Source organism: Leptonychotes weddellii, chromosome 2, assembly GCF_054177405.1.
Source record: "Leptonychotes weddellii isolate Sample4059 chromosome 2, ASM5417740v2, whole genome shotgun sequence".
NCBI lineage: Eukaryota > Metazoa > Chordata > Mammalia > Carnivora > Phocidae > Leptonychotes > Leptonychotes weddellii.
The window spans coordinates 46,901,655-46,914,253 of record NC_138370.1 but is presented as its reverse complement, the minus strand read 5'-3'; the positions used below and the strand labels follow the sequence as shown (position 1 = coordinate 46,914,253).

The 12,599-nt window shown below is 38.7% G+C and overlaps 1 protein-coding gene across 2 annotated transcripts in view; it reads left to right on the top strand.

The window, feature by feature from the left end:
* GALNTL6 (polypeptide N-acetylgalactosaminyltransferase like 6) overlaps positions 1 to 12,599 on the top strand; it is a 956,008-nt gene that overhangs the window by 905,440 nt on the left and 37,969 nt on the right. The gene's annotated exons all lie outside the window — the stretch shown is intronic.

The window sequence follows — 12,599 nt, the reverse complement described above, 5'->3', positions numbered from 1 at the left end:
TCAAACAGATATTTGTACACATATGTTCATAGCAATAGTCAAACATAGAAGCAACCCAATATTTGCTTGACAATAAATGGACAAGCAAAATGCGGTATATATATATATATATATATACACACACAATGGATTATTATTCAGCCATAAAAAGGAAGAAAATTCTGAGATATACTACAGAACGGCTGAATCTTGAAGACATATGCTAACTGAAATACGCCAGTCACAAAATAACAAATACTGCGTGATTCCTCTTATATGAAATATCTTACATAGTCAAATTCATATGAAATAGAAAATAGAATGGTAGTTGCTAAAGACTGAGGAAAGAGGAAATGGGGAGTTATTGTTTACTGAGTTTAGAGTTTCAGTTTAGGAAGATGACAAAAGTTATGGAAACGGATGGTGGCGATGGTTGCATAACCATGTGAATGTTTTTAGTTTTTGGGGAGGAAAATTAAGGTATTTCATTTGTTTGTAAAAATACTCATCAGAAGTAGCTGGAACATTCATTCAAATTGTATTTCACATAATTTATGCTGACGAGAGAGCATTTCCTTCCACGCCTTGGCAAATTGTAATATTCCTTTTTTACGTTTGAGTCACCTTCCAATATTTAATCCTTTATGCTTTCAATGCTGTGAAATATCTACCATAGTTCCTGTGATGTGAAGTTTTTGATGGTATCACTTTCTCTAGGACAAGTATTTTCCTCATTATGACAAGAAATACACTCTTGCTAAATTCCCTGGCTGTATATCTAGAGTCTCTCAAATGGCAGCAGTGTTAACATTTCCATGGCCAGTCATTCCTCCTAGAAATTCTATTTGAATTTCACTTTCAGCATTATCACTTTTTGCTTTTTTGCTGCTCTTTCATCTTTGTTAGCCAAGTCTCTCATTTTGATTATCCACTTTTGTAAAATGTCATGTCATGTTTATCTATAGGAAACAAGGACAAAACACAACTATGTTTCTGACTATGTGTGAACTGAAAAACAGATGTGAACTGTGTGTGAACTGAATAGCAGATGTGCCATGATCAATCATCAACAGATTTTGAAAGAAGTGATGTAATTGGTCATTGATCATAATATGCATTTATTATTTACATAGTGATTTGTGGCTTGAAGAGCTAACAGCAACATGTGTTCCTTATACAATTACTCACAGTTAACGTACCATAGCAACTGAAATCTGAACTGTGTTGTTGGAAGCATGTGAATGTTTTTAGTGCCACCAAACTGCACATTTAGAAGTGGTCAAAAGGCAAATTTTATGTTCCGTATATTTTACCACAGTGAAAAAAAGTAGGCAAACTGATTCTAAAATTTATCTAGAAATGCAAAGGACCTAAGATACTTGATAAAGAACAAAGTTGGAGGACTTACATTACCTGATTTCAAGCTACAGTAATCATGACAGTAGTATTGACAACAAAAGGATTAATGAAAGAAAATAGAGTTGAATTAGATACTTGCATATGGTCAAACGTTTCTAGAAAAAAAACGAAGAAAAATTGTGAGGTTGGGGAGATATGACACTCTAGGCACTTACACCTAGAAGAAAAGATTGATAAATTGGACTCCACTGAAATTAAGATCTCCTGCTCTTCAAAAGGCACTGTAAAGAGAATAAAAAGACAAGATACAGACTGGGAGAAAATATTTACAAATCACATTTCTTTGTAATATAGTTTGAAAACAGGGAGCATGATATCTTTAGCATTATTCTCCTCTTTCTCAAGATTGCTTTGGCTAGGGGCACCTGGGTAGCTCGGTCATTAAGTGTCTGCCTTCAGCTCAGGTCATGATCCCAGGTTCCTGGGATCAAGCCCCGCATCGGGCTCCAGGCTCCGCATTGGGCTCCCTGCTCCGCATCGGGCTCCCTGCTCCACGGGAAGCCTGCTTCTCCCTCTCCCACTCCCCCTGCTTGTGTTCCCTCTCTCGCTGTGTCTCTCTCTGTCAAATAAATAAATAAAATCTTTTAAAAAAATTGCTTTGGCTATTCAGGGTCTTACATACAAACTTTAGAATTGTTTGTTCTATTTCTATAAAATATGCCATAAGGATTTTGATAGGGATTGCAATGAATCTATATATTGCTTTAGATAGTATGAACATTTTAACAATATTAATTTTTCCAAACCACGAGTACTAGTATATCTTTCCATTTATTTGTGTCTTCTTCAATTTCTTTCATTAATGCCTTGTGGTTGTCAACATACAGATTTTTCAACTCCTTAGTTAAATTTATTCCCAGATATTTTATTCTTTTCGATTCAGTTATAAATGGGACTTTTTTTTTTAAGATTTTATTTATTCATTTGACAGAGAGAGACACAGTGAGAGAGGGAACACAAGCAGGGGGAGTGGGAGAGGGAGAAGCAGGCTTCCTGTGGAGCAGGAAGCCCAATGCGGGGCTTGATCCCAGGACCCTGGGATCATGACCTGAGCCGAAGGCAGACACTTGACTGAGCCACCCAGGCGCCCTGTAAATGGGACTCTTTTTTAAATTTCTCCTTCAACAGATTGTTATTAATTATAGAAATGCAACAGATTTTTATGTATTGATTTTGTATCCTGAAGCTTTACTGAATTCATTGATTGGTTCTAATAGTTTTTTGATGAAGTCTTTATAGTTTTCTATATATAATATCATGTCATCTACAAATAGCAACAGTTTTACTTCTTCCTTTACAATTTGAATGACTATTTTTCTTGCCTAATTGCTCTGGCTAGTATTTCCAATACTATGTTGCATAAAAATGGCAAGAGTGGGCATCCTTGTCTTGTTCCTGATCTTAGAAGAAAAGCTTTCAGTTATTTGCCACTGACTATGATGTTAGCTGTGGGTGTATTATATATGGACTTTATTACGTTGAGGTGCATTCCCTCTGTACCCACTTTGTTGAGAGTTTTTGTGATAAATGAATGTTGAATTTTGTCAAAAGCCTTTTCTGCTTCTACTGAGATGATCATTTTTAGCTTTCATTTGTTAATTTGGTATATCACATTGACTAATTTGTGGATGTTGAACCATCCTTGCATATCCCTAGAATAAATTCCATTTAATCATGGTGTATAATTGTTTTAATGTATTGTTAAATTTGGTTTACTAATATTTTGTTGAGGATTTTTGCATCTACATTCATCAAAGATATTGGCATCCTTGTGGCATCCTTGTCTGGTTTCGGTATCAGACTTATACTGCCCTCATAAAATGAGTTTATAAGAGTTTCCTCCTCTTCTATTTTTTGGAAGGGTTTGAGGATTGGTATTAATTCTTCTTTGAATAGAATTCACCAATGAAGCTGTCCGATCCTGTACTTTTTTGAGAGGTTTTTTATTACTGATTGTATCTCCTTACTAGTAATCAATCTGTTCAGATTTTGTATTTCATCATGATTCAGTCTTGGTAGGTCGTACCCATCTATCCATTCCTTCTAGGTCGTCCAATTTGTTGGCACATTATTGCTCATAGTAGTCTCTTACAATCCTTTGTATTTATATGTTATTAGTTGTAATTTCTCGTTATTTCTGATTTTATTCATTTGAGTCTTCTTTTTTTTTCTTGGTGTATCTAGATAAAGGTTTGTCGATTTTATTTATCTTTTCAAAGAAACAGCTCTTAGTTTCATTGATCTCTCTACTATCTTTTTAATTTCGATTTCATTTATTGTGCTCTAGATTTTACTATGTCCTAACTTCTACCAACTTTTACTATTTCCTAACTTTTACTAACAAAGTCCAAAGTTTTGGACTTTGTTTGTTCTTTTTCTAGTTCCTTGGGCTATAGAGTTAGGTTGTTTATTTGAGACTTTTCTTGTTTCTTGAGGAAGGCATTTATTGCTATTAACTTACCTTTTAGAACTGCTTTTGCTGCATTCCATAAATTTTGGTATATTTCCAATTTTGTCTGTCTCAAGATATTTTTTTTATTTCTCTTTTGACTTCTTTGGCCCATTGGCTGTTCAGTAACATGCTGTTTAAACTCCAAATATTTGCAAATTTTCCAGTTTTCCTTATATAATTAAGTTTTAGCTTTATACCACTGTGGTCAGAGAATGTGCTTGATATGATTTCAATCCTCTAAATTTATTAAGACTTGTTTTGTGGCTTAACATATGATTATCTCAGAAAATGTTCCATATACACTAGAAAGTGTGTATTTTGCTACTTTTGGATGGAATGCTCTGTAAATATCTAGTCAGTCTATCTGAGATGTCATTTAAGGCTGATGTTTCCTTATGAATTTTCTATCTGGGCTATCTATCTGTTGATGTAAGTGGAGAATTAAGGTCCCCTACTATTACTGTATTGCTATCTATTTCTCCCTTTAGGCCTATTAATATTTACTTTATATACTTAGGTGCTTTTATATTGGATGCATAAATATTTACAAATGTTATATTCTTTTGTTGGACTGACCCCTTTATCATTATATAACACCCTTCTTTGTCTCATATTACAGTTATTGTAATAGGACAAAATCTCTTTTGTCTGATGTAAGTATAGCTATTCCAACTTTCTTTTGGTTTTCGTTTCCATGGAATATCTTTTTCCATCTCTTCACTTTCTGTCTGTATATGTCCTATATCTAAAGTCAGTCTCGGGGCGCCTGGGTGGCTCAGTCGTTAAGCGTCTGCCTTCGGCTCGGGTCATGATCCCAGGGTCCTGGGATCGAGCCCCACATTGGGCTCCCTGCTCCGCGGGAGGCCTGCTTCTCCCTCTCCCACTCCCCCTGCTTGTGTTCCCTCTCTCGCTGTGTCTCTCTCTGTCAAATAAATAAATAAAATATTTTTAAAAGTCTAGAAAATATAAATAAATAAATAAATCTAGAGAATACAAACTAAATTATGGTGGCAGAAAGTAGATCAGTGTACAACACCAAGAGTGAGCCCTAGTTTAAACTGTGCGCTTTGGGTGATGGTGTGTCAATGTGGGGTCATCAATTGTAATAAATGAACCATCTGGGTGGGAGATGTTGATAATAGGAGAAGCTATGCATTTGTGGGGGGCAGGAGTAAATGGGAAATCTCTGTACCTACCCCTTAATTTTGCTGTGATCCTAGAACTGCTCTAAAAAAAAAAATAGGTCTTAAAATTTAAAAAAAAAAAAAAAAAAAGATCAGCAGTTGCCTGGGGATGGTGGTAGAGGTGCGTAAGAAAGGAAACAGAGAGCGGGATTTCAAAGAGGCATAGGGAAACATTTGGAGGTGATGCATATGTTCATTATCTTGATGGTGATGATGGTTTCACCTATATATACATAAATCACAATGTGCCAAATTGAACACTTTAAACATCCGCAGTTTATTGTATATCAATTATTCCTCAATAAAGCTGTTTTTAAGATTAAGCTTACATGCATTTTTTAATAAGATGCTGTTAAATAATTTGGGGAGTTGTTCTTTGTCTTATAACTAAAGGCTACATTAAACGTTATCAGAAACGCTACCATAAATACCTAAAATATCCGGCCAGAAAATAGAATAGAGATACAGCTAAATTATCTCAAAAAGCTCGGAGCTGGTAACCAGTTACAAACAGCTCACATAGCCTTGGGGAAGAAGAGAGGAAAGTGGCTGTCAGACAAGCCTCCCTTTTTAGTTCTGGATTAGCCACCCTCTCCTTATGCTGAAGGATTCCCACTGACTTCAAAGAAGTCCTTAGATCAGAGAGAGAGCAGTGCTAGGCTGAATGATTGTAGTGAGGCTGAGGCTCTCTTAAAGAGATTCTCTTTTGAGCTGTAGCCAGGATGACACTATCACTTTCTCAATGATAAGAGGGCTTTGGGTGGGACTCCAGAGCTATGAAAGTACTCTGAAGCATCAAAGAGGAGAAAAGAAATGCATTTAAATCAAGGCAGAATTTTTAAAGTCATGGGATAGTGATGCAATTCCTTGCTGGAGGAGTGTCTGGGACAAAAAAGAAACTGTTTCTGTGCGGGATTGGCTTGGCTTTGTTAGCTACCAGCCGTTGCTGGGGGGAAAAGCACCAAAAGAAAAAAAAGACAGCTGAAGAAAGAGAAATCTATTATAAACCCATCCTAATACAATAACTTAATATTGACACAAGCACAGCGTGTGGGCTGGGGTCAGGCCAGTGTACATGTAAGGACTGCATCCTGCACAAAGCATTGGAGGCACACGAGGAGGTAAGGTGGCCCAGATAGTAAAAGCATGCGGCAGCCTCCTGGCCAGACCATCAACTGCCAAATAATCTGCTGAGAAACTGCATAGGGATCGTATTTTTAGGATAATTAAACGGCAGGGTCTAAAATGTTGTTGGCAGAAAGAAATAATTAGTAGAGAGATTTCTGCAGTGTCATGAATCAGCAGGTATAAGGGAACTATCTGTTTTCTTCATGCTGCTCAATAAAGACGATCAGTCAGAGCCAGAAATCCGTTCTTATGAACTGAGCTAGAATGTGATTTAATGTCCCTGGTAAAATATCAATTCAAGGACCTGATGAGTGTTAGAATTAAGGAAAGATTTAGTGTCGGATAATGCAAAGAAAACAAGACTTGAATTCTAAAGACCTCTAATATAAGGCTGAATGCGTTAAGTGTGTTATTAAATATTTGGGCAACACCGAGAAAAGACAGATTAATCCCAGTTTGGGTTGAACAGAGGAGCATTGGGTAACACACAAGAAACCACTGAGGTTGACATAAAAAGAGATGATGTTATCAATGTTTTGTACGTAGAAGGTGCACTTCATTTATCACTCAACAATTAGGAAGGTCTGCAGTTTTTAAAAAATAGAGAACTAAAGACATCTTCATTTGCTTTCTACACGGAAAAATGAACGTATGCTTCAGCTCCAGTAGCCCTCCTTCTCAAACTGTTAGAAGACTTCCACGCTGGATGAAAAACCAGCAGGTGAAAACCTCTTGGATTCACCTTGAGTAGGATTGGGCCCTCTCCCCGAGTCTCCCTTGTCCACACCCAGAGCCTGGCTGGAACTCAGCCCAGATGGGTGGAGACAGAAGGTCTTCACCTACTTACTTGCAGAACAAGGTTAACAGTAAACCCTAAATTGTCCATTCCAGCCATGCTGAGCCCTCACCTCCAGCTTCCAATTAGCGCTGCTGTTATCTTAAATGATGTGGCTGCTTCCCAGATAGAGGGCCAGTGGGATCCCACCTGTTAGAAACAGAAAAGCAGTGGGATTGGGAAACATATTTAGATCAACTGTGCGTTACAGCAGGCTTCTCTGCAGACAGCCTGAAACTTCTTCGGAGTCATTTCCACAGAAGCAAAACATTCACTATGTATTGATAACAGCATCAAGATATGCCAGATTCTAAATACAGAGTCACTTAACGAATTGAAAAAACCTTCATGGAGTACACATTCCATGCGTAGTATATATATCAGCAGTAAGGTTGCCAGATTTGGCAAATAAAAGTAGAGGACACCCACCTAAATTTGAATTTCAGACAAATAACTTTTTAGTATAATTATGGCCCACGTGTTAAAAGATAAACTAAAGCATATTAAAATTTTTAAGGGTTTATTTGAGCAAAAGTCTGTTTGGGCCATGTCAAACTGGAAGTAATTAAGGGCAAAGACTTATATAGAGAAAAATACAAAAGCAAAGAAAGGAAATAATTTGAATGGCTATAGCTTAGAGCCTAGTTGTCTATTTGTGATTGGTTGTACCGAGTGTTTTGATTTCACAACCTTGAGACATTTCCAGACTGGGATTTTGGTTTGCATAGGTAGGCCACCATAGCTTTAGAGCAACCTCAGTCTGGTGGCCTCCTTGTTTAATTTAATTTCATTTAATTTAATTCAGTTCAGTTCAGTTCAACTCAACACATGTAATATTAATAATACAAGCATTATACAACTATTAATTGCACTTATATTTTAAAATTATTTGTTCTTTACCTGAAATTCAAATTTAACTACATGTCCCACATTTTATCTGGCATCTCTAATTGGGAGGAATAAGAAGAGAGTTTCTGAATGGGTGAGATCAGACGAATGAGGGGAAGAAGGGCATTGAAGCAGGAGAAACCATATGGACAAGGCCAGGGAATAACTGCATTTTTTAAGCGGCAATGAGCAGAGCAGATCCCATAAGCAGAGGTCTCTTGGAGGGGAATAAAATTCAAGAGGACTGTTAGGGACTCTCTGGAGATTGTCTTGAACAGTGGGCCACCCTCCTACAACATAATGTTCAATGAGGCGTTAACTCAAGAGCCAGCTGTCGGATTTCTTTTAAGTGAGTCATCTTTGCCCAGGAAAACACCTAGAAAGGACATTTTGGCTACGGAAGGGTAGGCCTCAGGGTTTGGCCTGGATAAACAGGGACAGACAATGAGAAAGCTGAATCACTCTGCATGACAAGGGAGAAGAAACAACGACATTCTAGTGCAGTCCTACTAAGGAGACATAAGGGGAAATTTTGAGGACAGCAGGATGGTAGGGGGTCAAAAGACAGAGAGGGAAATTTTGGCCAAGGAGAATTCTCTATAGCAGCCGAAGACTATGAAAGAAGTCAAATATTCCACCTTACGTCATCTGCTGTGCTTTGTCATCTGAGGCTCTGCCACCGCCCTCAAATCTGCAGTCACAGTCCATACCTTAGTGATCTACCTGGGGGGCGTTTGAGAGGCGAGGAGAAGCACACAAGTGCCCTGCTCGATGCTCTGCTAGACAGAAAAGAGAAAGCAAGCCTGGGGCAAGATGGCAGTAGGAAGGAAAGGTCCCCCAACAGGAAATCGAAGTTTTCCTTGATTTCCTTGATTTCCTTTGTGTGAACACGAAGCCCTGGGAATCCACACAGATCTTGAGGAAAACAAGGATGTGTAATTTGTAGATGAAGCCATTCTATTTAAATCTCAAATAACAGGAATCCCAGCTAACACCTGGCTCCATGTGTGTAAGACAACCTTGATAGATCCAACTTCAGATACTCTGGGAATAAATGATTGCACATAGAGATCTTCCAGAGTCCATTCTTTACTCTTTCTTTTGTCTTGATAACTATTTTTGGACCCTTTAGCATCTTCACCAATGTTCATTCAATCCTAAGGAGAGACGGGCCAACTCAGGTTGATTTACTTTTCTCTTTGTTACCATCTCTGGCAAGAGACGTGATTGGATGTCTCAACTGCGTGATCCTGTACATGTGTACACAGCTGCAAATGTTTTAAGTGAGAAATGCTGCTTTGCTCCTTTCCTATTACCTCCATGTATTTGGATGAGTGTATAGATGCTCCCATATAAATACCGCAATGAACTCAAATGTGTATCTGATTATTTCATTTCCTGGAATGGGTGAATTTCTTCTACAATCTACAAAAGGCCAATGAAACTTTTGCAACTGCTTGTAATATTTCTCAGCTGTGGTTCCAATGCCTTCCCCAAAACTAAGTACTAATTGCAGTGGCAAATGAACACAGTGTATTGTTACTTCCAGAATAATGACTTCAGAATGATATCATTTGGCCAGTCACCTGCACTGATTGGGAGTGAGGACTATTCCTTGACTATAATAAGCAACTCTTTAGAAAGTTTCCTCCTGGTAGGAAATTCAATTCAGAGAACAGAGCGTCTGTAATGGAGGAGGTCTAATGAGTCATTGGGAACATTAGAGAATGGGCAAGATGTTGTATTTATGTTTTAAATGTTTATGTAACGCTCATTGCTGGAGGGAAACTAGCTATTACAGTTTTTGCAATTCTCATGCTGTTTCTCTTTTCCCACCTCCTGGAAAGCTCCAAAAAAAGGATGATTTGACATTATCCCTGGAATACATTCATGATCCTGCTGCTTCCTTTAGAGTGTTTGGGAAATCAGCAAACCTAACCTGCAACCAAGTTTATTTTGATTTGAAAAGGACATGATAATGCAAAAGCTACCAGCCTGGTTCCCCGGTTAACCATACCGGTTAGCTTCCCTAAAGTTGTGGACAATTTGACCAGCATGCTGTATCCTGCCCCATTTACTTACTGATGATGCTTATCCTGGCTAACATTTATCATGACACCTCGAGTCATTTCCAGTTGAATGCACCTGAACTAATCAGCTCCTTTTTGAGTTTTATAATTCCTATTTTTATTTCAAAAATCCAAAGCAACAGGGGCACCTGGGTGGCTCAGCAGGTTAAGCGTCCGACTCTTGGTTTTAGCTCAGGTCGTGATCTCGGGGTCGTGGGATCGAGCCCCGCGTCGGGGGCTCTGAGCTCAGTGTAGAGTCTGCTTGTCCTCTCCCTCTGCTCCTCCCCCCCACCTCAAATAAATAAATAAGTAAAATCTTTTTTAAAAAATCCAAAGCAACAAATATCTATGCTTTGGCACCAGCATTTTTTAAAAAATTGTTCCTATTTCAGTGCCTTTACCATTGGATATATGCACACACTATGAATTTGTTCACATTCATTTTATAATATATTTTTTAATTCAGCAATTAGCATGCCCAGATGAGCACGTACCTGTGCTTGGAATCACTCAAGGTGCTGGGTTTTTAAATTAAAAAACAGATCTATACGTAACTTCATGGAATGTACAGTCTAATAGTGCTTATTTACACAAGTCAAAATAGATAGCTTAGTGACAAAGCTATCAGAATTTTCAAGGCATGTCTCTACTTAATAAAGTCATTTTCTCATTACTCCTGGGTAATTTACCTCTTTGCCTCTGCTTTTTTATATTCCCCTGCCTTTATTCACTTTCATTTATCAGGGAAGCGTAAAGTAGTGGAAATTAAATATTTCCATTTTATATAATAATTGGATTTTAGGATAAAGGTTGGAACCACAGCCTAAAATCTAATTTGAATATAAATAAAATTTTAATATTATTGATTAATTTTTTTCCATTCTATCTTTAAATCTTTTTGCTAATCATAAAAATTGTCTGTCCAAGGACAGATAAAAAATACCAAGCATTTCATGGAGAACATTTATCAGAATGAAAGGTCAATGGCGAGATGATGTCGAAGACTCATACGTAAATGTTACAGGTGTGTGTAGTGCGTGACGCCATCACAGAGCAGAAGCCTCCACCATCATCCGTTTCCTTGTCTTTCTCCAAACAAATCAGGCAGTTCAGAATGTGTGGCAAGGGCTAGAATATGACAAAACAACATTGGTTCTGACTCTGATCATCTGTCGAGGTAAACTGGAGTCAGAGGAGTGGAAAGTGTCATGGGCAAGACGGTGCTGTTGGGATGTCAGGCCGCGCAGCGATGGCAAGCAATAATCCCTCAGAAAAAAACTCTTACACTCTCAATGTCAGGAGTCTTGGAAAGGAAGGAACACGGAGACAACCAAGAAATCAGAGTAGTCTTTGTAGCACTGTCTCTTTTCTGCACCTTGCTGTATTAACTGAGCCCTTCCTCATGTCTACTGGCAACCAAAAGCAACCAAGGAGTGCGTGGAAGCAAGTGGAAGGGCAGGGGGAGGGGTGCATGGAGACAAGCTCAGATGGAAGAGAGGCCCATCAGGGACACTGGAGGTAGAGGTGGTGGGACAGAACAAGAAAAGGGTACAATCTTACAAGACTGAGATATTTGGAGACTCTGACTCCTGGCAGAACTCTGGGCATATTTCCAGGCCTTAATTAGGATTCTGTAACAATCTTTAAGAGAAAATGATTTTCCTAAATATCACTAGTTTTTCCTTTAGTCACTTATGCCTGGATCTTGTTAAAGTTTCCAGCCATTCTGCTCACTTTATCTTCTAAGTACAAATGAGAAACTGAAAGGGTCCATATCACAGCAACTGAGTACTTGAAATAAGACATTTGAACACAGGGCGCCTGGGTGGCTCAGTCATTAAGCGTCTGTCTTCAGCTCAGGTCTTGATCCCAGGGTCCTGGGATCGAGCCCCACATCGGGCTCCCTGCTCGGCGGGGAGTCTGTTTCTCCCTCCGCCTCTGCCTCTGCCTGCCACCCCACCTGCTTGTGCTCTCTCATTCTTTCTCTGTTAAATAAATAAAATCTTTAAATATATATATATATGCCTGAAGGGGTGTCGGAGCACATCTCATCTCAGCTAAAGACGACAGGAACAATTCAGTTCATCTGTGGCCAAGCCCAACACTGGACGTCCAATTACTTTCTGCTAATAATAATAATATCCATAATACCTAGTGTGTGCTGGGTACGAGCCCAACCACTTTACAGATGTTACTTCACTCAATCCTACAACCACTCCCATGATGTAGGTACATATTACTATCTGTACCTTCCCAGGTGAGGAATCTGAGGCCTGGAGTGGATGAGTTATTTGCTCAATCTCAAAATTGATGAAAGGGTGGAGCTTCCTCCCCGGGGCCCACACGGTCTCCCGCCCCTAAGGAGCATGCTTATTTCCCTACCATCAGCCTCCTGCTTCCTTCACCCATGGAAACATCTGCAGAGAAGACCGGCTAGTTGGTGCTTCATTACGCTTCATTATGCTTCATTCTGCAGTAAATTACTGAATTCTGCTTAGCAGAATTGTACATAGAAAATATCATCAGAACATAAGGTCTTGAATTTAGTAATGCTGGGTTGTCTCTGTAATTGGGAGAGAAGAGTAACAGCTTGTTTGTCCTCATTCTTTCCAAGATCCTAACTGTTCCTTGAAATGGTTTAAGCA